Here is a 26,640-nt window from a genome sequence, read left to right as displayed (position 1 = left end):
TTTAAGTATAAATTTTGCTCAGTTTTAAATATATACCATATGCTAGACACTACATATCTAGGAATATGTAGACACATGATCTCATTCTTAAAAAAAGAAAAAGTGTATAGAACTTTCACACTGATGGCTTTACAAGGATGTATCTCTTTTTTATAAATACAAGAAATATTTATTAAACTCATAGCATGCTAAAACATTACTAAGAAATGATCTACAAATATACAAACTTCTCTCAAGGAAACAGGGAGACCTATGTTGTTAATAATTTCTCTTTTTAAAATTTATGTATGTATTTTAATTGGAGGGCAATTACAATATTGTGATGGTTTTGCCATATATCAATATGAATCAGCCATAGGTATACATGTTTCTCCTCAATCAGAAGGATGTATCTTTATGAAGAATTTGGAGAACCTGTTTCTAGACACTTCAGAGAAAAAAGCATTCTAGAGTAATTTTAAATATTAAATGATTTTTCTTTCAAACTCAATTGAACAAAACTGAAAACACACTCAAGTTAATTATAATAGAAATTTCTATAGAGAAAAACAGATTTTTAAAATGTATCTCTGAAGACTTGATCATTGGGATCAAAGCCAAGCAGAATTTAAGGGTTTTTTGGGAATAGAATATGAACAGTTGTTTTTTTAAATTCTTCCTATAAAAATTCAGATTTTTTAAAATGTATCTTCCCATAAAGATATAGGAAACAGTAGATGATTTAACGGGAAAAAATGAGCTAAAATTAAGTTGTTAGCTGAGACTCATTTTTGAAGAGTTGTTTTAAGTTATTTTTTGAAAGATATTAGTCCAAAAATTAACATTTAAGAAGTATATTAATTAAGCAGCATCCCTTTTTTTGAAACAGTGGCTGTAAGGCTAAGCATTCTGCAAAACAAAGTAGAATAAATTGTTTAAGAGGGTCTCCGGGGAACCAGCATAAGTATCAGTAGGTTTCATCAGACATATCTCAAGGCAGAAAAATGTCAATGATAAAAATCACTGGAATATCTTCAAGTCTATTGCCATTCATCGTTGGAAAAGATTGACATCAAAAGGTATAATTTCAGGCCTGTGAAGTAGTGGGAATGAAGAGGGAATTTGGAAACTTGGCCAAAATAATTCTCCTTAAAAGTCTGCCAGGAGAAACATAAATCTCTGCTCTTACACTCTACTTGAATTTAGCACTCTGAGAATCCTCCTGCAGTAACCTGTGCATTTTGGAAGAAAGAAAGCAGACAGACACTTCTGACATATAATTTGAGAAAAGCAAGTGCTCTCCTCTACTCCAAAATATCTCCACAGCTAGTGTGAGATGCGGCACCCCATAATTAGATGTGCATTCTTTCTGAGTCTTGAAGGGCTTTTGTGTTTGGTTGTCTTTATGCAATTGAAAAATATTCTTGGGAAGAGAAAATCTATCAATTAACACTTATTAACACTTTAGAGAGAATTAGTTACTAAATAAGGGAGTGAGAGATCTGAAGCAACAGGAAAGAAGAAAAGCATGAAGCAGGGTACACCTGAAACAGATTTCAGACACTTCTGTTTTCCCCAAGGCTTTGTAAATGTATGTGCATAATACCATTAGTAACAAGAAATAGTGTTAATTGAATACGTTCTAAGTGGCAGCGTGCCAGCCCCCTCCCATGGATAGCAGATTTGAAATGAACAGTCAAAAAACTCTCAGATGCTCCAAATATGGCTTTGTTCACTTCTCTAGAATTGAATACGAATTAGTATGTAAGTACCCATGTCCACTAATTGAGGAAAAATATAAATTTGCCCACCAAAGTAACTGCAGACACTTTCGATTTGAAAAGAAATAAACTGAGAATTTAATCTCAGGGCAAAATTTCAGCCTCTTCCTTGATCTCCTCTTCTCCTTGGTAAAGATGGGACACAAAGACGGGCCCAACCCAACGCCTTCCGTGATGCTCAGAGGCCTCCACTGTGAGAAGACAGTTTCTCTAGTCCAGTCTTTAACTTTTCGGGTTATTGTCTCTATTATAGATGTTAACTTTCCATTTGGAAATTTAATGTTAAGCAGTTTTACTGACTTTTTAATTCTAGGCTGAATGCTCCAACTCCATATTGACTCTAATAATGAGAGCCCAGGGCAAGAAAGTAAATCTCAGGAAATACCAAGAATGAAGAAATTTTCTGTGAATGCTGCACAAGGACGCTTTCATTACACATGCATTATCATCCTGAAGCTTGTTCGAAGTTAAGGGTTAGTGAGTGAAAAGTCTAGGATTTTCCTCAGATGCAACCAAAGTGCAGAGCCTGACCAGCTGCTCGCCCCCATTTACACGGTCATTCAGAGGAACAACAAGACCACATTCACAATTAAACCCTCAGAGTTTTACGGCATTAACTTCAATGATCTCACAAAGGTCTAGGACACAGAAAATCAAAGCAAGCAGGGGGAAAATATGCTATCACGTGTTACTTTTAAAGAGAGACACTAGGGAGAAATATCAATAACCTCAGATATGCAGATGACACCACCCTAATGGCAGAAAGTGAAGAGGAACTGGAGAGCCTCTTGATGAAAGTGAAAGAGGAGAGTGAAAAAGCTGGCTTAAAACTCAACATTCAGAAAACTAAGATCATGGCATCCGGTCCCATCACTTCATGGCAAATAGATGGGGAAAAAATGGAAACAGTGACAGACTATTTTCTTAGGCTTCAAAATCACTGTGGATGGTGACTGTGGCCTTGAAATTAAAAGGCACTTACTCCTTGGAAGAAAAGCTATGACCAACCTAGACAGCATATTACAAAGCAGAGACGTCACTTTGCTGACAAACATCCGTATAGTCAAAGCTATGGTTTTTCTAGTAGTCATGTACAGATGTGAGAGTTGGACCATAAAGAAGGCTGAGAACTGAAGAATTGATGCTTTTAAACTGTGGTGCTGGAAAAGACCTTTGAGAATCCCTTAGATAGCAAGCAGATCAAACCAATCAATCTTAAGGAAGATCAACCCTGAATATTCACTGGAAGGCCTGATGCTGAAGCTGAAACTCCAATACTTTGGCCACCTGATGTGAAGAGCTAACTCACTGGAAAAGACCCTGATACTGGGAAAGATTGAGGGCAGGAGGAGGCGGGGATGACAGAGGATGAGATGGTTGGATGGCATCACCAACTTAATGGATATGAGTTTGAGCAAACTCCAGGAGACAGTGAAGGACAGGAAAGCCTGGCATGGGGTCTCAAAGAGTCAGACACAACTTAGCAAGTGAACAACAACAAAGGGAGATGCTAAAACATACCTTCCTTTGGAGGTGAGGTGCTCTTCAGGGATCGTATCCACTTGGGGAGACAAATCTCTAGGTGTCTCTCATTTCCCTGCACCTGGGAGCGAAGCCACTGATGGCCTTTGTTCTGGACTGTGTTTTCAAGAATGTGTATAGAGCAAACAGCTTTGGAGGATAGTGGTGTCTCCCACTAGAGAATACAGATTTATTTATTGTCAAAATATAATCATATCTTCCTCCAGAGCAAACATTGGGGAGGTTTGATTGTGGTGCATTAAAAAAAGATTCTGGTTTCTTAAGCTTGTGGTTTTAAATTTGTTGCATGTGCAGCATCTTCCCGGGCCACTCCACTTCCCTTGTGACTTTGGGAAAAAGAGGAACCTCACGTTGCTTTTGGTGCTGTGATTGATACAGTCCTTTGTGTCTGATCCGGGTCTCCTCTGACAGCAGCCATGAAACTGGCAGGCTAACTTGTGAGCTTGTAAGTAGGATAACACCTCAGCGGCTTCATAGCTTCTGACACTCATAAAATCCTGTCTGTGCCTTAATGTAGCACTTTCTACAGTTGACCCCTGAACAACGTGGGGGATTGATCTGCGTATAACTTGTAGTCAGCCTGTGTGTCAGCAACTCCCCTGCATCTGCAGATGCAACCAGCCATGGACCTTGTAGTACTGCAGAATTGATATTTACTATTGAAAAAGCCACATGAGAGTGTCTCTGCACAGTTCAAACCCATGTAATTCAGCTGTATAATGCCGCCTGTTTTATCCTATTAACATCTAGGTTATAAACTGTTGGAGAACAGTGAATCAGACAGCTTAGGCTAAGCTGTGATGTGGTAATGAACAATCTCAACTATCAGTTTCTTTAAACACTGCTGCTGCTGCTGAGTCCCTTCAGTCGTGTCCGACTCTGTGCGACCCCATAGACGGCAGCCCACCAGGCTCCGCCGTCCCTGGGATTCTCCAGGGAAGAACACTGGAGTGGGTTGCCATTTCCTTCTCCAATGCAGGAAAGTGAGAAGTGAAAGTGAAGTCGCTCAGTCGTGTCCGACTCTTAGCGACCCCATGGACTGCAGCCCACCAGGCTCCTCCATCCATGGGATTCTCCAGGCAAGAGCACTGGAGTGGGGTGCCATTGCCTTCTCCCTTTAAGCACTGGAGTACTGATAAGCATATAGCAAGTTCTTCAGGAATGAAAGTCTTGATGTGTAGTATTTGCTAATTTTCAGAATGCACACTGTCCCGCCCTAGCCAGCGTTGGCAGCAGCAGCAGCAGCCAGCGTTAAGCTACTAATGTGGCATCACCGGGCCCAGGTTTGGGAGGAGATGAGCACAGTCGTTTCCTACAAGCCGGTACAAGCCGGCTCCAGCACACCACTGCTTTACAACAGCAACGGCTTGCTTCTTGCTCATGGTACAAACTCTTTGCAGTTCAGCTTCAACTCTGCCTGAGGCCATCTTTGTTGCAGGAAACAGGCTGAAGGCCTGCCCTTGTCTGGGACAGACCACTTTGTAGCAGGGGAAAAGAGTAACAGTGGAGCCATGGGATGCCTCTTGGTGGCTCTGTTCTGAATTGCTGCAAGTCGCTGCTACTCACATTTTCTTAGCCAAAGCAGATCACCTGTCAAGGCAGACCCAGTAAGGAGGGGCAGCGAGTATTCTGACATTAATACAGTCTACAGTAAAGTGAATCATGTCTTATTTTGCCGTGAATCCACACCACCCAAGACAATACTTTGCACAAAGTGCTAGGTTAAACAAAATTTAGCTAAAGTCTTAATGGTAACCTTAGGAGGACAGGCTAAAATGTTTCCCATAAGACCAGCTAAGACTGTGATTTGCACTTTGCCTTCCCTTTCCCCAGTTGTCTCCCAGAGGTTTATACAGACATCTCTGTGGAACCCCGTGTGTTTCTTAGTTAAGGCTATTAATGTCTTAGAATTCCAAGCTCAGAAAAATTTATTGAACCCATACTTTGGGTCAGGCATTGTTTTAGAATTCGAATAGATGGCAATATGAAGAAAATAAAGTTCTTGTTCTTATCAAACTAAAAATCTATCAGGAGACTTTTCATAAACAAACATGCCATTTTTTGACAAGTTCTATGAAGAAAAATAACAGATAATATTTGTGAACCTACTTTTATGAACATTTATGAACCCACAGCAAGAGTACAAAGGGAGGCTTACCTATATGGTCTTTGTCTAAATTAGTAGTCAAATCTTTATTTAGCAAAGAATATGAAGTTACACAGATTTCATGACATGTATATGTTGTGAATTTGATGAAAATAATCTTCCTGCTTGCTTTTATTATTTTAATCACTAATTAAATCTTCATTAAGTAAAGAATATGCAATATACTTTCATGAATTTTATGTGGGTTGTTCTTGACTTTCATTGTTTTCTGGTTTTTAAAATTCTAAGCAGTCTGCTTTTTAGGAAATTTTCTGCTTCATTTTTATTTTCAGATTTTTTTATTTGGGGGGTCTCTGTCTTATAATTTCAATCTGCTGTCATACTTTCAACTTATCCTCATTCTCAATGATCTAAAGAATGATACATACACACATATATACATGTATGTATGTGTATATGTGATAAAATTGTATTCAATGTGCTCATAATTTGAATATGTATTTATCCAAAAAATAATAAAATAAAGATTAAAATTTTCATCCATGTTTTCAGAAGTGTTCTACTTTTTCTAAAATGCTTTGAGTTATCTATTAAAATTAAGTGGGAAAATTCAATCTGTGACTAAAGAACATAAAAATTTAATTATATAAATAAAGCAAACATTTTAATCTTGTTTTCAAAATTTTAATTAAATCTTATTACATTTCTGTCAAAGAAGGAAAGCTATTTGTAATTTTATATTTTGGGCCTGATTGCCTATTAGGCATAAAATGTAAAATGCAAAGAATTGATATTGTTTCCTATGTTGCATTGAGATCTACTTACATACAAATTTAGAAGTAAATATAAATTGTTTAAAAATGTTCCTCAGGGCCCACCTGCAATTGTTGTTCCTCAGGTCTCAAACAATTTTTCTGAGCCATGAAGCAAAACAGAAAAAATATGCAGGGCATACTAGGAAACATTTCTTCATTACACAAGAATTTTTGATATTCATGCTTTCTGAAAGGGTTTGAGAAGTTAATTAGCAGGTTTTTTTTTTCTTCAAATTTTACTGTAATTGTGTACTTTAATATCTATGTATCTGCTTAAATTTTAAAAATTTATTTATTCTTTAATTGAAGGATAATTGCTTTACAGAATTTTATTGTTTTCTGTCTTTTTCTCTTAAGTTCTTCCACTCCTTTGTGAAGAGCTGTCATTCTCAGCTGTTGGCAATAGCACAATTCACAAATATTCACAGCATTTTGAAGACCTAGGTAAAGGATGTAAGAAGACATTTCCCTGGGGCCTGAACAGTGTTAGTCACAAAAGTGTAAGCGTAGGATTGGGCTGTGCCATGCCAGTGCTGAGAAACGTCTCCTGAGTGATGAAGGTTACCTGTGTGTCCTCTAATACATCTACTTTGGTGTGTTTTTCTAACGTGTGGGCGCCTCTCACGCATGGAACCATGTAATGCCTTGGAGGCAGTAGTAAAGGGTTTAGGTTTTACTTTGGCTATAAAATCTTTGGGGCGTTTTGAGCAAAGAAGTGACCTGATTTTACAGTAATTTAAAAATTATTTTTCTGAATGCAATGTGAAGAATAAATTGTAGGAGATCAAAAATAGAAACAGGGAGACCAGTTTGAAGACTATGGCAATGGCCAAGTGGAAAATGATGGTTCAGACAACAGGGATGAATGTAGTCAAACTGGTCTAATTCTGGCGATATTTTGCAGGCGAAGCCCAAAGGATTTGTTGACTCATACCTCCACACTTCTAAGATTAATTTTCTTCACTTTGAAATGGAGCCTTATTAAACTTGAGCTTATATGAAGATTAACTATTATAATCCTTAGGAAAGTATTCTCATGATGCTTGGTATATAATAAGGATATAATAAATATCAGCCATTAAATTACTTTTAAGGCATTTACCTGATAAACTCACTTTCTCCAAATATCCTCTTCCATGCCTCTAAGTTTTGCACATTTATATTTCTATAATTGGAAACACACTTGATCCTATTCTGTTCCTGTCCAAATCTTCCTATCTATCTATTGAGGCTTTGAAGACCAAAAACCTTTTCAGACTCAAAGGAATGAAAAGAAAGTACTGAAAACAGCAGAGAATGGATTTGTGTTGGGGGGACAAGCGATCTTCCCCTCCACAATACCTGCTACATCTGAAACAGACTATTGAGTACCACAGAGTACCAGTTCACTGCACTTCATTAATATTTTTTAAAAAATTTCACCTGCGTGCATGAATAGATCCATAAAAATAAAAACTAATCTTCTTCTCAAGAGAATAGTAATCATCTTTGCCTAACTGCTCCAGGAACCATTTTACCTCCCTAATGAAAAAAATATTTTGCAGTGAACTGCAGAGACCTCATATTGAACAGGGTTTATATACAATACACAACAATACACTGAAAATTAGACCTAGACCACCATTATCATTATATGTTTTACAGTTAGTAAATTAGCTGAGTTGTAAATAATTCTCCACATTGAAATTCTGAATATAGACTTTCAATATCATAGAGCTAAAGTTGTCTTTTTTCAAATAGAGGAAAAATTACAAAGCCCACTGAATTTTACAACTGGTTTCTCAGTTTTAATAGTCCTATCCCCCTCCTCTGTCCATGGAAATCTCCAGGCAAGAATACTGGAGTGGGTTGTCATTCCCTTCTCCAGGGGACCTTCCCAGCCCGGGGAGAGAACCCAGGTCTCCTGCATTGCAGGCAGATTCTTTACCATCTGAGCCACTGGGGAAGCCCCAAAGTTATCTTTTCAAATAGAGGACAAATGATAAAGCCCATTGAATTCTAAAATTGGCTTCTCAGTTTTAACAGTCCCTTCTTAATTATGCAGTCCAAAGCGGTTTGGCAAAGTGAAGATGGCTTCTCAAAGCAATTAAACCGATGTGATATTCAAAATGGCTGCCACGATAGTCATGACTGATTCAGCCAGGGCTGAAGAAGAGGGAAATTTACACTTTGTGAATAATGAAAGCAGCTGACCCTTTTGGCTAGCAGTTCAATTCAGTTTTGTATGGAAAAGACAGGAATCAGAAAGGCACCGCATTCTTAGGCAGAAACACCAAAAAGAACGACCCATGTTATTAAAGGAATAACTCTGTCAGCCCATAAGACAGACACAGCATTTGCAGAGAAGAAAAAAAGATACATTAGAAAAGAATTACCCAGTGATGTATGCTTTAATCTACTCTTGAAAGATAGCAGGAAATTCTCCTCCGATAGCAAAGAATATTGTGTTCTGCGTTGCATTGCACTTAGTTGCATTCATTGCCCCTCCCTAAACATATATATTATCTTGGGTCTGACTCCATTAAGGCACTATAACGGTTTCATAAATGCTGTTTATTTTTACCTATTTCTTCCACTAAATTGTAAACCACTTATTAAAATAGGGAACAGTAAGAAGGGTCCTGATAGGGAGTGAGTGGTTCCATTCTGAACATGTTAAGTTTGGGATGCCCATGAGGTAAGCAGCCTGTCTTACCAAAGGAATACATATCTGTCAATTAACTCCTAATGAAAATTTTATTACTGGATTTTAAAGCTAATTATGTCATTCTGCAACAATAAATTTCACTCTAACTTGCTGCTTTCAAAGAAAGAGATCCTGTGTCAAGTCATGGTACAAAGTAGACATTCGCTTAATGACTCCAAAATTGACTTTAGTGAACAGAATGCTATTTTTACTTGATTATACCCGCTAAAAGAAATATGTATTTCCAGTGTGGCAGTGTTCATGCTGATAAATGGAGCCCCACCACTTGTCGAGAAGTGCTGGGCCAAGTTTGGACTCATTCAAACAGTGTTCTGAGAATGGAAAAGGAAATTGGGAGGCGGGGAAGGCTGAGTCAGCGGGAGACTCTTTGTTAAAGTAAACACGTGTTGCACACATACCCTGCCACATGGCTGCTTTTCAAAAAGCAAAGTACAGGGAGAAATTTCAGCTGTTTCCTGAAAACATGCTCACTTACACTTCCCTGAAAGAGAGGTTTTTATTACCTGCGAGAACTGAGGAGCTTGTTTATTGGGAAGAAAGGGACAAAATGGGGGGCTGGGTCGGGGAGCCCTGGAGAGTCATCCCAGAAGCAGGCTGGGCAGGAGAAAACACCCACGGCTGAGGGCTCGTTCAATGGGAACAAGTGGCTACACAGTCCTCCTACCAGAAGTGCACAGTCACGTTTTCCCCTCTTACAAAATCTGCTAAATCAGTTGACAGCAGAATTTGGGTGTGGTTGGGCTGGGAAGTCAGTGTCCATGGTTGACACCCACTCAAGTTTTCTAAGTATATTTAAAATGCAGATAGTCTAATCCAGGGTTCTTAGGATCACCAGGACTCAGACTGTTGTCCAGGCCCTTGGCTGTTGACCGTCTCACCGAGTTCATAGACTTCTGTTTATTTATTCAATAGATATTTACTGAGAACCTACTAACCGCTGAGCACTGTTCAAGGCGCTAAGAAGACAGCAATAGAGCAAAATACAGATTAATGTTTCTATTCTAAAGGAATATACCTTTTACTGGGGGGAGATAAAAGGTAAGCAAATAAGATTTCCAGACGGTGATAGGACTAAGAAGAAACTAAACTAGGGAAATGTGAGAGAGCGTGACCTTGACATTCAGTAGAAGGAAATCCTCTCCAAGGTGCCGGGTCATGGCATGACCCATCAGAGCCCCTGAGAGGGTCACGGACTGTTCAAAATTCAATTCTGTGCAGAAGACGGCACAGTCATCCCTCTTGGACAACAGCTCTGAAGGCTCCTGTCTGGTCCTTTGGCTGCAAAAGGCTCTTTATGATCTAGAAGAGGAATGTTGTCAATACTCTGATATGCTCTGAAATTACGGGCCTCTTTCAGCAAATGCTCTTGACTGAAATACCTACTCCCTCCAAGCATGCTCTGATTTATGACCTCTTTGATTATTTTTCTTGACTGCCTTAATATTGCTGATATCAGTTTTCACTTAACCTTGAGCCTTGCCTCTTTTTTTCTACCACCTTACCTACACTCTCCTGCTTGCTTTCTGCAACAGGCAAGCTTGCCAATCCTCTCTAGGGTTTAACTCCAGTTGTAACTTGGATGAAACATGCTGCTGACATGCCCCACAATGATGACATCCTGGCATGATCTGGTCTTTGCTTTCCCTGTGCCAATGTCAGGACTTTTGCCAACTGGCTTATACTTACAAGTGCTCCAGGGATGCCCTTTAAATCTATACTCTCTAGAGTATTTTGCCAACTGAGATTAAAACATTACCATCTGAACACTTGGTGGTAAAGTGTCCTGAATGAGGTATATCAAATGTCTAGGATTGCTGGTTGGCAGAGAATAACTCTACCCATCAGGACCAAAAATGTCAACTGCTTCTGTATCCCTGGGCACAAGAATTCAAAGTAACAGGAGAGTTTGACTTTGTAAGCAGTAGCATTTACTGGAACTGTAATATCAAATCTGTGCCAAAATGGCTCAAGAGCAGGACAAAAGGTTCACGTTAAACTGAAGTTCCTTACGAACAGGAACAAAGAGCCGCATGAAAAAGCCTGACTGCCTTAAGGAGAATGAAATGGAGGTAAAGATGGAGAGATGCAGAGAAGAGACATGGTGCTGACTGAAAACAAAAAAAAGATAAAGGAGCTTGTCTGAAATTTTTCAGTGTGTTTGAGGCATAGTGGTACTACCTGCAGTTGGATTATGGAGACTCCCGCATAGTCTTCAAATAAACACCTTACTCAGCTGGCCCATCGGAAAATCTTTCTGAGCTCTTTAGGTGCATGACTTTGTAAGCAGAACCTACAGAGCTATTTTAAGGCAGCTCAAACTCTCTAATATAGCAACCTGATTCCTGGTCTCGTAAGTCTGGGGTAGGAATTCCTTACTACTACCTTGCTTCCTCTACTGAGGTATACTTCTCAGATTGCTGACATTTTTGGTCCTGATGGGGAGAGTTTTCCTCAGCCAACCAGCAGGCCTATCTTATTCAGGACCCTTTACCACCAAGTGGTCAAAGTATAGCATCTTAACATCAGACTCTCGGAAAGAGAATCTTTTGGCCCTACTAAGCTTTAGGTTGCTTTAATCTGGGTTATCTGTCTAGTCAGCTATGCTAAGCCTTTGGGGTTGAGGACTGGAAGATTCTGTGCTATATAAACATGATAGCCATGGGTGTGACCAGGGGGAAGATTTCCTGAGATGGAGGGCTGGGTGAGGGAGGCAATGACTAGCAGACAGGACCAGCAAAGCTATAAAACCCAGCCACCACCCATAACTACCAATGAGGCCACACATGAAGAATCTGGTGCTTCCAACTGATATGAATGCTTGAATTGTCCAGTGTGGGTGTAGAATGTAGTACTAAATGTGTGCCCTTTCCAAAAGCAAACCAGATTGTAGGCATGCTAAAGATAAAGATCTTGTAAACTGTAATCTAAGAGAATCTGTCTAGCTAAACAAAAACTTGTGAGGTAATGGTGAACAAGACTATGAATGAAAAATAGTTTAGAAGGAGCTAGAAAATGGAGGCAGGCTTCTTCCTGCTTGCATATGCTATTTGTCTCCCTAGAATGCCTTTCCTTCCATCATCTTCTGGGCAAAGTCTTATTCATTCTTCAAGACCTAGATTAACCATCCCTGCTGGTCATGTTTTTCCTATGTGGTCCACTTTTCTCTTTCAGACAAAGATAGTCTCTTCTTTGATCAACACTGCAACATGAACCTGGTTTCATCCTTCATTGCAGCAGTTCTCACACTAATTTCCATGGGCTGCTTTACGACACTGTGCTTTACGACACTGTGTCTGAAATGAGACTTTCAAGTCCCTCCAGGGCAGAAATAGTGTCTTATTTGACTTATTTTGACTTATATTCCTGGCTTCTACCCCAGTGTCTGATACAGAGCTAGTGTTCAAGAAATGTGACTGAATGAGAGAGAGTAAAAGAAAGTATGTTATTCATTTGGCACAAGCATAGGCTGAGGAATCTTCTAGATAACTGAAGTTTTTCCAGTGGTCATGTATGGATGTGAGAGTTGACCTATAAAGAAAGCTGAGCACAGAAGAATTGAGGCTTTTGAACTGTGGTGTTGGAGAAGACTCTTGAGAGTCCCTTGGACTGCAAGGAGATCCAACCAGTCCATCCTAAAGGAGATCAGTCCTGGGTGTTCATTGGAAGGACTGATGCTGAAGCTGAAACTCCAATACTTTGGCCACCTGATGTGAAGAGCTGACTCACTGGAAAAGACCCAGATGCTGGGAAAGATTGAGGGCAGGAGGAGAAGGGGATGACAGAGAATGAGATGGCATCACCGATTCAATGGAGATGAGTTTGAGTAAACTCTGGGAGTTGGTGATGGACAGGGAGGCCTGGGGTGCTGCAGTTCATGGGGTCGCAAAGAGTCGGACACGACTGAGCAACTGAACTGAACTGAATACCTTCAGTAATCAAAACTTTAAAAATGTTTATGAAGACAGAAATCTTTAGCAATTCTTACAGATTTTTCTGTCTCATTAAAGAAATGAAATTATAATGAATACTCTGTAAGCTATTCAAATTCCTTTTTTTTGAATCTATCAAATTTTTCTCTATTATGGTCTCAAGAAAGCTTAGTTCAGTTTCCACATCGTCCAGGAACCCTATCCCATCAGACATCACTAGATACCATCTTATATTCACAGAACCCCATCTGTATACTACTTACACTCTGTTATAGAAATTATCTATTCATGTGATTCCACTACATCATATGGTCACACATGTCCTATGTTTCTGTTAGACAGTGAGCAGCTCTGGACAGGAGACCATATCATTCATCTTTTCATTGCCAGGGCCAACCAGAGCATAATAGGTATAAACAAATGCTGAACTTAAGTGAATAGATGTTATTATTGTAAAGAAATTATTATGCCCAATTTTTTGTTTTAATAATGTTAAATTTTTTATATTGTTTCTTTTTTCCTTCCCAATTATATCATGTGACTTTATCAGATTAACTGTCTCTAGAAAGCTGCCTCTGTCCCTTTTACCAGTTCAATGACTTACAAACTTTTTTGATAACATATCTTGATTAGTAGAAAATATTTGAACCCATACTTCTATCAAATAAGGGAGAACAAATTTGCATAAAAATTTATACACATTTTAAAATAAATTGCATACATGTATTATTGTACTGATATTTTGTGCGTGTCCACTCATAACCATAAGCAGAAAAAAAATAATTGAAAAGAAAGGTTAGATAGCAATGAAACCAATATTTTAAAACCAATGTGGCATTTTATTGTGTTTATTAACAACATAGAGCATTTTGCCCTTGGTTAGTGAAATCATCTTTTTTACAATCTTGTTATAATATTTAGTGATATAATATTTTGATGGCTTAGGTTCTAAGTTCAATTGAATCAATGCTTAATATTAACAGCTATCACAGATGAAAAAGATACTTCAGAACTATGTTGACACAAATGGATTAAGTATATATCATTACCCTTAGTTTTAAAACATGAAATTCATGTTCATTCCCAGACACCAATTATGCCAAAGTTTTGAAATTCAGATAGGCAATTCATTTCGTCTTGATGTCACCTTGATGTAGGTGGTGGTGGTTTAGTCGCTAAGTCATGTCCGACTCTTGCAACCCCATGGACTGTAGCCTGCCAGTCTCCTCTGTCCATGGGGATTCTCTAGGCAAGCATACTGGAGTCAGTTGCCTGTTCCTTCTCCAGGGGATCTTCCCGACCTAGGAATCGAACCCAGGTCTCCTGCATTGCAGGCAGATTCTTTACCAACTGAGCTATGAGGGAAGTCCATGGGTATTGGGTTTAAAAAAAAAAAAAAAAGGCTAACCAAAAGGATTCAAATTTTTCATTTAGAAGATGATACTGTGGGAAATTCTATTTGAAAAGTTATAAGTAAGCAATTTTACAGATGGCACCCCTGTACCACTTTTAGCTCTAATACCATATATTAATATAAATATTTCCAAACATCTGTTTTCAAATAGTTCCCACAATATAAGATTTTCCCCAAATTGTTTATTTTCCCATTCACTGTAAAAATGTGCCCTTTATTTTGATGATATGCAAAGGATAAGTGCACTCTGTGGGCAGCCTTTTGCCATCAGTGAAAAGGTCAACACATTTTCAGCACTTATCTTTCTTTAAATGAAACACTTAATTTGTCTTTAAATTCAGCAACTCCTTAAGCACTTTTCAGTGGAATAATCAGTGAATTTCTCTGGCAGCAAATATTAACATTGTTATTCCCTATCTTATTACAAAGTCATATAAATATTTGATGTCATTTTGGAGTTGTGTTTTTGTGAAATTAGAAAAATCATTGTTGATGCACTCCTGACTTCAGAGTCACTGATGAAAAACTTGGCCAATCAATGATGTAGTTAAGATCTCATGTATGAAAACGTTTACAATTTTTTAATTCCATCAAAGCCATATACTTCCCATAAAGTAATTTTTAAAAAAAAATCAACAAGGATTTTCTTACTGCTGAGAGTTTATCTTCAATATACTCTTCCTTTAGAGGCACAAAATTATGATCAATCATGAGTTTTCTTTTTGAAATGCAATCTAGCAAGTATATTCTGAGACATTGTAGAAATGCTGATAGATCCACTCAGTTCTAACACTGCCTAAATTCTAATGTACATAATTTGTTCTAGTATCTGTTTCTCAAAGTCTTTAGAAAACTTTCTGTGTATCGTCTAACACTGCTGACAAAGGACTACATTTTAGTTTGTGGCTTATTATTTCAGTCTTAAGTGGAAGGAAAACAGTTTTCCAAGGGGTCTTTTATTAGCAAGGAAACTTTTGAACATTTGTCATTAAGGTCAGTGAAATGTCATTAAATGCCAGACTAATTAACTCTTGACTTTGAAAATTTCTGAAAAACTTGTAAAAGATTGTCCTTATTTTTTTTAATGCCTTGTTAATCATGAACACATCTCAAGGCACAATACATGCAGATAACGATCTTCATTAACAAGAATACCAAAAAATCCACATTTCAAATGGTTTCATCATAACTTTGATTCTGGGGGAGATGGCTTTTTGTTAGATCTGATTAGATCTTGTTTAACAATTTGCAGAAAAAGCTTTTCACAAAGAGCAGTGTCACAGCTAAAATTTTCTTTTGTGTCCAGTTGTGCTTGCATTTTATTTGCTCTCACTTTGTGGGACTTTTTAAAGCAACTTGTCCATTTCGTGAAAGTTAGTTTAGTTAAAACTTAAGGCATCTCCCATAACTTGCAATGCCTCGCAGTGAAGGATTGGAAGGAGCTTCCCTTTGTTCTGGGGGATGTAATTTCCACTTTCACTTCCATATGATGCCATGTCAAATACTAATACCATACATCGATGGGCTACCCACTGATAGTCCATTGTCAATCCTTTTTATTAAATGTTAGTAAGGACTTGTTTCTTTCTTAAAACTATTTCTAAATAAGGAGAAGTTTTCATATTTTCTTCTCAATCTACTATTACTACTGCTGGATTGTCTTGTACTTTGGAGAAACTGTTGTAATGTTTGGTCGAAAAAGAAAACGTGTCAATCCTTTAAGAGATTTCCATCCATTGAAGTCCTAAGACTTGCATGATCTTCAGCACCAGAACATATCACTCATTGTTTGGTGTTATTTTCACGTTAAGTATATTTGTCTTACTGCCTCAGTTAAATTACAAGCAAATTGAAGGCATGGCATACTTTTTACTCATCTCTTTTTTTTCCCTCACATTACCTAGGACAAAACTTTGTCCAAAAGATATAAAAGACATATCTTTTCTCATGCTGAATTGTTTGTAAATTCTCATATGCTATTGTCTTTTTGTCCTGGATTGCAGTTTCTATAAGGGAACCTATTCTGTGGATTCCTCACACCTGCCACATAACTTACAAGAACTTTTAATAAATATTTGTTGATATAAAACCAGATAACCAAACAGATTTGGGCAGTAACCTCATTTTACATAGAAATAAAGTCAATAAATTATTGAGCAGGGCTCTAATGGAATACTGAAGAGCACAAACTAACTTTAGACAGTACGAATTACCTGTACCATTCCCATGAAGAGTTCATTCAATTAACAGATGTATTGCAAGAGAAAAACATGCACATCTTCCCACAAAGAGTACATGTGCTTTCAAGCCATAGTATTAATGTAATAATTTAATGAAAAAAGACAAATTCTATGAGGAAATATTCATTTATTCTTTCATTCAATCAAGTGATGTTTGTAGTGTGCGTTCCATGTGCTAAATATTAATTATAAATGTAGCATAATAAAACAGAAAGCAGAGGACACAAAGTAAAAACCTGATAAAGTAAATATGTTGCATAATCATCATGTAATAATCCATAGTGAATAGAGACTGCCACCCATGCAGCAGGAATCTTCTTTCTCTTGAGACTATAAAAATTGGCTACTAACCTATGAAGAGCATCACCTCTCACTGGTCTGTCAGGAGGTGTCAGTCTGCTGCACTCTCAGCGTCCACATTACCTCTGTTCTTTGTTCTTAGCAAATTCACTCCTTCCTGAAATACTCTGTGTCTAGAAATTCTTTACCAACCCACGCTCAGTAAAACACTCAACATATATTACTGAGTTCATACAAAGAGCTGGACACTGTGCTGGGTGCTGAGATGCAGGAGAGAATAAGATAAACTCAGCCTCTGTCCACATGGCATTTAAAAAAAACCCGAAGGTACTGAAAGGCTCAAAGATTTTATTTTCCTAACACGTAATATAAAACAAAAGTCTTTATAACTAAAAATGACTGCACAATTGACAACATAAGCAAATACCTAACAGGTCTTTAATTATGCTTTGGCAAGTACAACTCCTGGTCCTACATGATGTTCTGGGGGCTTCCAGAATAATCCATGCTGTTGCACACTCCAGGTCATTGTTCATATCCTTGTGCATGCGTGTGTGCTCAGTCACTTCAGACGTGTCCAACTCTTTGAGACCCTATGGACCGTAGCCCACCAGGCTCCTCTGTCCATGGGATTCTCCAGACAAGAGTACTGGAATGGGCTGCCAGGCCCTCCTGCAGGGGATCTTCTCCATCCAAGGATATAACCCACATCTCTTGAGTCTCCTGCACTGAGAGTTGGGTTCTTTACCTCCAGCGCCCCCTGGGAAGCCCTCATACCCTTGTACCTTGCTGGAACTCATTTCCACCAAGGCTCATCGTCTACTTGTCTAAATCTACTCACCCTTTTCGTTTCTCAACACAGCTCCCCATCCAACATCTGACACCGCTTAGACGATCATATGCTGTGTGTGAACGCCCCATCACCATGCTTACCATACTGAAATGGTGATTTATTTGCCTGTCTCTTTTCCGAACTCTAAGTTCCTTTAGGACAGAGGCTAATTTTCACTGATTCTGCATTCTTTTTTTTTTTTAATAATTTATTTCTATCTGGGGCTAGTGCTGGTCTTCCTTGCTGCAGAGGCTTTTCTCTAGTTGCAGTGTGTGGGTTTCTCGCTGCAGGGGCTCCTCCTGTTGCAGAGCAGGGCTCCAGGGCGCGTGCGCTTCAGCAGTTGCAGCCCGTGGGCTCGGTCTCTGTGCCTCCTGGGCTCTGGAGGACGGGCTCAGTAGCTGTGGCGTGGGCTCAGCCGCTCTGCGGCATGTGGGCACGCCCTGTATTGAACCCGTATCTCCTGCATTGGCAGGCAGATTCTTGACCATTGAGCCACTGGGGAAGCCCTTGATTTTGTATCCTTAATGCCTACTACTATATAACAGGTGATCAATGAATGTTTGTTAGCTTGAATGGAAACCTCTGTGTTTTCTATTTAGAAACCTACATCTGCCTAATGTAAGACTTCATGTGACAGCCTATATTGCCAAATATCTTTAAAAAGCATCTATCAATACAATCTATGAGATATCAGGAAAGGTCATAACTGAAAACATTCACAAACTTGGTTACACTCTCTTTCTTCTCATCCACACCTTAGGTCCACATGAGAATCTGAGCCAGAGAAGGGCATTATGTCTACCAGCCTGATCACATAAAGTCCACGCCTTCTTAACATTTAAAATCCCAAAAGACAGCCTAAGTCAGACAAGCTGCTGCTGCTGCTAAGTCGCTTCAGTTGTGTCTGACTCTGTGCGACCCCGTAGACAGCAGCCCACCAGGCTCCTCTGTCCCCGGGATTCTCCAGGCACAAACACTGGAGTGGGTTGCCATTTCCTTCTCCAATGTGTGAAAGTGAAGTCGCTCAGTCATGTCCAACTCTTCGCGACCCCATGGACTGTAGCCTACCAGGTTCCTCCGTCCATGGTATTTTCCAGGCAGGAGTACTGGAGTGGGTTGCCATTTCCTCCTCCAAGTCAGACAAGCCTCGGGTCTAAAACGCTACTTAAGTGCTAGAGGGAAATATTCTCTGGTACCGGAACTCTTCCTGGGGCAGTAAATGAGCCTTTTCAGAGACAGAAGGAAACAAAAAGAGATATGAACATATGAAAGTATCTACCATCTGTGAATATTATCTCTGACTCAGCACCTCAAATACACAGGAAGTTCCCCTCATTGATTAATTGCTATTTGGGTATCTCTGGGTTATCCATTGCCACAATTGTGCTTTTATAATAAACCACCCCAAAGTCAGGGCCTTAAAGTAACAAGCATTTATTTCGTTCACTACAAGTTGACAGCTTTGAGTGAGTTTAGCCGGGCGATTCTTCTGATCTCAGATGGATTTCCTCGCAGATGAGGGGGCCGGCTGGTAGCCGGCTGGTCTAGGATGGCCCTAGCTGGGAGGTCTGCGACAGCTTGCTCTCTTCCACACGTCCCTCACGTCCTTCCTGCAGACTGGCCTAGGCATGTTTGCAAAGCACGGCAGAGGGGAACAGTGAGCAGGCCCGATCACGCAAGAGCGAAATAAAAGAGCATTTGTGCTTTCCAAGTCTCTGCTTGTATCAGGGAGGCTAACATCCTATTGCCCAAAGCAAGTCACATGCCCAAGTCTAGAGTCACAGTGGGAGGAAACGTTTACGTTATAGTACAAACACAATGGATTTATGGAGGCCATTAGGTGGGGTCATTAACACAACTAATTGATGGACACCTGGATTCCTGAACCTGACATGACACTAAACTTTAAAAACCCATTCAATAGAAATAGTTGAACATTTCCACATCATGAATTCTGGATACTTCAGAAAGCAGAGTTCTCTAAGAAATATACTTTAAAAGTTTTGAAGTTTTATTTGGAATTTGGCACAGTCTCACAAATCTACAGATGTTTTAAAGATATATGTGTTCTCCATCTGGGGTACACTCCTCATATATAAGGGTAAAGGAAAGCTATGCAAAAACAGCAATGGTAAACTGAAAGTAATTTTGTCGAATCCAGCAAAGTAAAACTGATAAGACAGGTAATACAGTGCATCCAACAGAGAAAGAATGTAACAACAACAACAAAAAAGATTTAACCTACAAACTGTGCATGCACAAGTGTACACATGCATACCCACAAATACATGAAAAAGTATAGGCAAATATTTGGGACGCATCCTAAAACAAACAACCCAAGACCAAAACAAACATACAAATCTGGAAAACTGAATCTTGCAATATTTGAAGAAAATAATTGCATTGGTTGTGCTTTTTCAGATAGCAAAAAGCCACATGTTGGTAACATCTGTTGATACAAGGGGACATATGTAAAACCAGTCTGTCAGCAGCCCCACGGCCAGGTTTTCTGAGAAACGGGAATGCCACTCGGGACACACGGCTGCTCGGTGTCTCTGCAACTGCAGTAACGCAACGGGGGGTCCTGTCCACCTACGGCCGCTCAGCCCCACGGACCTGCTGCCCTCCGCTCCAGCTGTCTTCCACACTCATGGCTAAGCTCACCTGTGCTCCTACGGGGACTGTGCCATTCCTTCTGGAAGCTGGAAACTGTCACTTCCCAGCCACTTTCATCTAACCGTTTCTACTTTTACTTCGTGGCCTCTGATCACTGCTTCTTTCTGTGAAGTTGCTTCGTTTCCAAGCCATTCTGTCATCCTCTCAGTGTCTGGTACAATCATCTTCCAGGACACTGTTGGCACACCCTTAATCCAGACCCTGTCTTAAGCTACAGTCTAATTTAAATATGAATGTCTTTGGGTTAAGAACCCATCACTGCTTTGCTCAGCTGTTGGCAAGTGTTTGTATTATTGGGCAAAAAAAAAAAAGAATCCCCCAGCTGGGGGTATAAGTATTACAAGCACAGGGAGGCGTCTCAGAGTGGGGTAGCCTGGTTGTCAAGCTGCTCTTAATAGACCGTTTAGTACAAAAGCCATTACAAACAAGAAAAGGCTGATACAAGAATGCAAGGACAATTCACTGTGAGAAAACCTATCTACACAATCCCAATGTGTGTTTTCTCAACTCAGGAGACACTGACAGGCGTCTTACAATGTAACTCAGTTCTACCGAGAGACAGATCATCAGATCCCATAGGCTAAGGGCTCAGTCCTTCAAAACTGTCCCACTGACCACTTCAGACGCCGGTCCCAAGTTTAGTTTGTAACACGTGCTGTGGGCTATAGATAGGAAGTTCCCATGGCCCCCTTCAGAGTTTGAGGAATTTGCTAGAATGACTCACAGAATTCAGAGGAACGTTTTCTTATTAGATTGCTGGTTTACTATAAAAGGATGTAACTCAGGGACAGTAAGATAGGATGCGTAGGGCAAGAGTTGGGGGAAAAGTGCAGAGCTTCCACGCTCTCTCCAAGCACGCCACTCTCCCGGCAAGTCACATCATTAACATAAACTCAGGAGTAGCTGAAAGGGGGTTCTTATGAATATCGAGAAACTTCTCTCGTCTTATTACTAAGGAAATTCCAAGGGTATTAGGAGCCGTGTACCAGAAACAACCAAAGACCAAATATATATTTATTATTATAAATCACAATAATATAATAATACATCCTATCCATGGTCAAAGGGGGAAAATTGAAAGATATATTGAAAAAAAGAGCTGACTCAAAAAAAGAAAAAAGAGCTGACTCATTTGAAAAGACCCTGATGCTGGGAAAGATTGAAGGCGGGAGGAGAAGGGGATGACAAAGGATGAGATGGTTGGATGGCATCACTGACTTGATGGACATGGGTTTGGGTAAACTCCAGGAGTTGGTGATGGACAGGGAGGCCTGGCATGCTGCAGTCCATGGGGTCACAAAGAGTTGGACATGACTGAGAGCCCAAACTGAACTGATACTGAAAAAAGCAACTGATGTACTAGTATAGAGTTGATATTATTTCACATGGTTTTCTAGTAAAGTTCTTAATCTGGTGGGTAAAGAAAACTGTAACATTTTGCTGGGGAAATACAGATAGATGCAAACAAATCCCAAGAATATCATATTCTTTAATGAAAACACAGAAGTGATAGTGAGATTAAAGTGGAGTTACAGGTATCCAGGAAGACCAGAGTGGAGCCGTGGTCCCTGAGTACTGTATATACAGTGGGGCTCAGGATGGAGAAGGAAATGGCATCCCCCTCCAGAATTCTTGCCTGGGAAATCCCATGGACAGAGGAGCCTGGCAGGCTACAGTCCACGGGGTTGCAAGAGAGTTGGGACATGACTGAGTGACTAAACAGCAACAAGGATGGAGGAAGATAATGTAACGAAGAGATACATCACTGTGTCCCCTAAATAAAAAAAACTTGCATGAAGAGAGAATAAAGAGAGAAAGATCACTATGCTGGTGGAGAAAGGTGAGAAATTCTTGGCCATATGTTGACTAAAGTTGTTTTGAAAGCAAGGAGTTTCTAAAGACTTTAAGTTGTTGGCACTGCTGCATGCAAATCCCCTTTGTCTCACTCTAACAGCAAATGAAGAATGTTACACAAGAAGAGCCACTTTTGTGGGTGAGATTTTTTTTTAAGGATTGGGATGTTGAGAAGGAATCCAAGAAAAAGTCTTGAGATTCATGCCTAGCGTGGGGCAGAGAGGACACCAGCCGTGTGGGATGAGAGATGTGTGAAAGTAAAAGTTAATTTGAAGCTGACTGACACAGCCTGAAGACACCATTGAACATTTTCTCTGGAGAATTCAGAGAAGCTGAAGGAGGGAGGGAAGGAAATTGGACTTCTTATAGGATGCTGACTGAGTTGTTAGAGTTGGTTTTCTTTAAATATTAAAAGCTGAACCAGCCTCAGCTGAGAACTGAGTTAACTAGTACATGTAGTAATTCAGTTCATGATTTTACAAAAAAAGAAAGAGTGGCATTATGAATCCATGGGAAAGGATGCGTATATAAGAAAAAAAAAAAGAAGCAGCAGCAGCCACCTTTCCATACTGATTCAGCTAAGGAAGGATGGAGTCTTATCTGAATGCTAAGTCACTTTGGTCATATCTGACTCGTTGTGACCCCATGGACTGTAGCCTGCCAGGCTCCTCATTCTTGAAATTCTCCAGGCCAGCATGCTGGAGTGGGTTGCCATGCCCTCCTCCAGGGGATCTTCCCAACCCAGGGATTGAACCCATGGTTCTTAGGTCTCTCCTGCATTGGCAGGTGGGTTCTTTACCACTAGCACCACCTGGGAAGCCCTATCTGAGTTTAACCAGGTATTTGGTCAAGGGATCATCCATTAAAAATTATACACCTACTGTGTGGCAGGCTCTTAGGCATTGGAAATAAAGCCATGAACAAAGTAGACAAAACACCTGCTCTCAAAAACTTTCCATTCTGGAGGGTAGAAACAGACATTTTGAAAGTGAGTGGTAAAACTCTTGGTGGTGGTGGTGGTTTCGTCGCTAGGTTGTATCCGACTCTTTGTGACCCCACGGACTGTAACCCATCAGGCCCCTCTGTCCATGGGATTCTCCAGGCAAGAACACTGGAGTGGGTTGCCATTTCCTTCTCCAGTAAAGCTCTTAATAATAGGCTATTTCTGGTATGCTGAAAAGTATACTTTGAAAGTAGGGGATATGAATGAAGAGAATTTAGATAGTGAGCAAAATGACATGGAAAAACCACCTCAAGGTAACAGTGGAGATGGGCCTTGAAAATTATAGAGTAATTAATTCACAATTTAAAGCACAGGTCAGCAAACTCATTCTGTAGAGGGACAGATAATAAATATTTTAGGCTATCATTCAGGCTATACTGCAACTACTCAACTCTGCTACTATAGCTCAAAAGAACCCACAGACCATACAAAAATGAGTGTTCTTGGCTCTCCTGGGAATAAAACTTTATTTATAAAATAAGTGGCAGTCTGCAAGCCATCGTTTACCAATTCCTCCTCTATAGTCAGGCTGGTTGTACTCAAACTTGGCTTCATCTGTTCCTTAATGCATGACCTTGTATAAATTACCCCAATTCTCTAACCTTCATATTTCAAAAGAGGAAAATAAAATAATGCATATAAACTGTCATAGTTTCTGGTTCATAATAAACTCACAAAAAATCTTAGCCATTATTACTATCTGGCTATTTTTATGGCGATAATAAAATAGCTACTGATAAACTTTGTCCTTGATGAGTATGTATGTGCGCGCATGTGTGTATACATGCTTGTATGTGTGTACATGTTTACATGGAAATGTATGCCTGTGTGAGACTGCTCTAACATCCACTTTCTAGATTATGAAAAGATTAAAGAGTGTGCAAATAATATTTCACCAAAAGTGAACATACTGGAGTTTTCATGGCAGAGGGGCTTTGAGTACCAAAATCACTTCACCTTCTGAGATCATCCTACTGGATCTGAAGGACCAAAAACCAACATAGATAGAACTTCTGGGGCCCCAGAGCAGTATTTTAGACAGAATAACTTAGGCTTTGGAATTCGATTGCTGCAAGAGCTACAGTAGAGGAAGACTCAATGGATACTGAGGTGAAATTAATCCCGGGTTTACATGACAGCTCTGTAGAGCAAAGAACTTTGAAAGAAGAAAGTGACATGAAGAAGGAGACTCAGAATCCAGCACGGGGTCACCATGAGACTGCTGTTGAATACTCAGTGACACATGCATGTAGTGAAACTTTGCAAAACTAGACAAAAAAATGGACTGTAACGTGGATGATTCTCAAAGCTCACACAGACCTTGGAGATGTTTGAGTTCTGGCCAGCCAGATTCCAGGAGCCATTTGAATACCCAGAGTCTATTCTAAACCAGTCCACCAAAAAAAGCTTAAAAGCAAGGCTTAAGAGAATCTAGTCAAGGCAGGTGTTGAAACTGTCCACACAGCCCCCAATCCTACCAAGAGTGTTTCTAAGGGTTTCTGTCACAAAACTCTTGAAAGCAGAAGGCCCTTGACTACACATTTTGAAACAAATCAGAGTCCTTATGACTGGAACAGCTGGTCAAATTGCATATTCACTACTGTACAGTGTTAGAAACGGATCTGCCTTTGGTTAAGACCAGCCTGTAATTTTTCTGCCGTTGGATATTACTCCCATGATGGGTGTCTTGGATAGTGTCCTAATGGAACTGCAAGACTGTGCCCAACCCTCCTGAAAGAGGTCATTGCCACAGATAAAAGAGAAAAAGAGAGAGACTGCCTCAAAGACCTGGTCGTGGCCATGCTTGTGGGCTCCACACCAAAAAAGGGATGGCATGGAGAGGAAAGATTTATTCAAAGCAAATAAGAAAATCTTCAAATGCCAGGGTGCAGCCTTGAGAAACATGCCAAGAAGTCAGTTATGGTTCTCGTGGTAGGAAGCCCAGCCAATACCAATGGCGTGATTGCTCCAAGCCCATCCCCAGGGAGAACTTTCATTGCTTGACTCTTCTGGATCTTAACTAAGCTAAACTGCTCTGTTAAACTCAGTGTAAAACTTGGTATGAATTCTTTATTTTTTTGGCTGTGCCATGGGGCATTCAGGATCTTAGTTCTCTAACCAGGGAGCAAACCCATGCCCCCTGCAGTGGAAGTGCTAGGTCCTAACCCCCAGACCACCAGGAAGTCTCTGGTGTGACCTGCAATGGTGTGAAGAATGTCATCATCCGGGAAAACCATTCCTCACCTCGGTATCCAGATGTCAATCATGGCAAAGTGAAAGCGTACGGAAAGGAAGATGATATTTAGGAAGCTCTGAAAGATGACAGCCGGCTCAAGGGAGGACTCCTCATGGCCGTGCAGCAGCATGGCACCGCAGTCATCAAGGCTTGGAACCTATCCAGTGCAGTGCTGGCTGCAAAAGCCATCTGTGACCACTTCAGACACATCCAGTTTGGAATCCCAAAGGGAGAATTTGTGTCCTTTACGTGTTATTTCTTAAGGCGACCTTTACAGTATTCTGGGTGATCTGCTCTACTCATTACCTGTTATAATCAAGAACAAGACCTGCAAGGTGGTTGAAAGTCTATTAATGATTTCTCAGATGAGAGAAGATGGATCTTACTGCAAGGAAACGGGCAAAAAGAAAAGAAACTGCATTTGAATTGCTTTCCTCTGCATGACCAGACAATCATTTTGATGTCACTAAGTGCCCCAAAGCAGAAAACTCTAAAGGTTGTCTTTGACTCTAGTATCAAATAATGACAATGCGATACTTAAATTGTGAAAACAACACATTTTAAAGATGGTGTGTTTCTTGGTATAAAGTGGTGACAACTCATCATCATGCTGTCAGTGCTGCATCCTAAATAAAATATGTATTAAAAAAAAAAGGAATTTAGTCAATTATTAAGTAACTTAGCTAACAGAACAAACTTTCACAGCTTAGCATTCTTAAAAAAAAATACATAAGAAAACAAAACCCAGAACTCAGCAGGCTCACACTTAAAATGCTCAGCATGTAATTAACACTTGCTAGACATGCAGAGAAGTATGAACTTGCTTCTCATACCAGATTTATAATCTGGCAACAGAAACAAACTGGGAAGTGATATAAATGATGGCATTAGCAAATAAGAATGATAAAAGAGCTATTTTAAACATACTCAAGTATTTAAAGGAAAAAATGAATATAAAGAAGAGGAAAGAGAAGATTTTTTTAAAACACCAAGTATAATTTTCTAGGATTGAAAACTACACCAATTGAAGTAGGAATTTTACTAAATGCCCTTGAAAATATATTAGATACTATAAAAGAAGAAAAAAATCAGTGAAATTTGAGATATATTAAAAATAATTGAATCATCCAAACTGAAGTGCAGACAGGAAAAATAAAAACCTCTAGAAGCAAACTGAAACATCAGCAATGAAAACAGAACCTCAGTAGCCTATGGGGAAAAAAAT

At 39.7% G+C, this 26,640-nt stretch overlaps 1 pseudogene; it reads left to right on the top strand.

Moving 5' to 3' along the window:
* Positions 1 to 24,722: 24,722 nt before the first annotated feature.
* Positions 24,723 to 25,859, top strand: LOC122679125 (annotated as a pseudogene).
* The last annotated feature ends 781 nt before the right edge of the window (positions 25,860 to 26,640 follow it).

This window comes from Cervus elaphus, chromosome 21, assembly GCF_910594005.1.
Source record: "Cervus elaphus chromosome 21, mCerEla1.1, whole genome shotgun sequence".
Lineage (NCBI taxonomy): Eukaryota > Metazoa > Chordata > Mammalia > Artiodactyla > Cervidae > Cervus > Cervus elaphus.
Note: the sequence above shows the minus strand (reverse complement) of the source record. Positions and strands in the feature narration are given on the sequence as shown.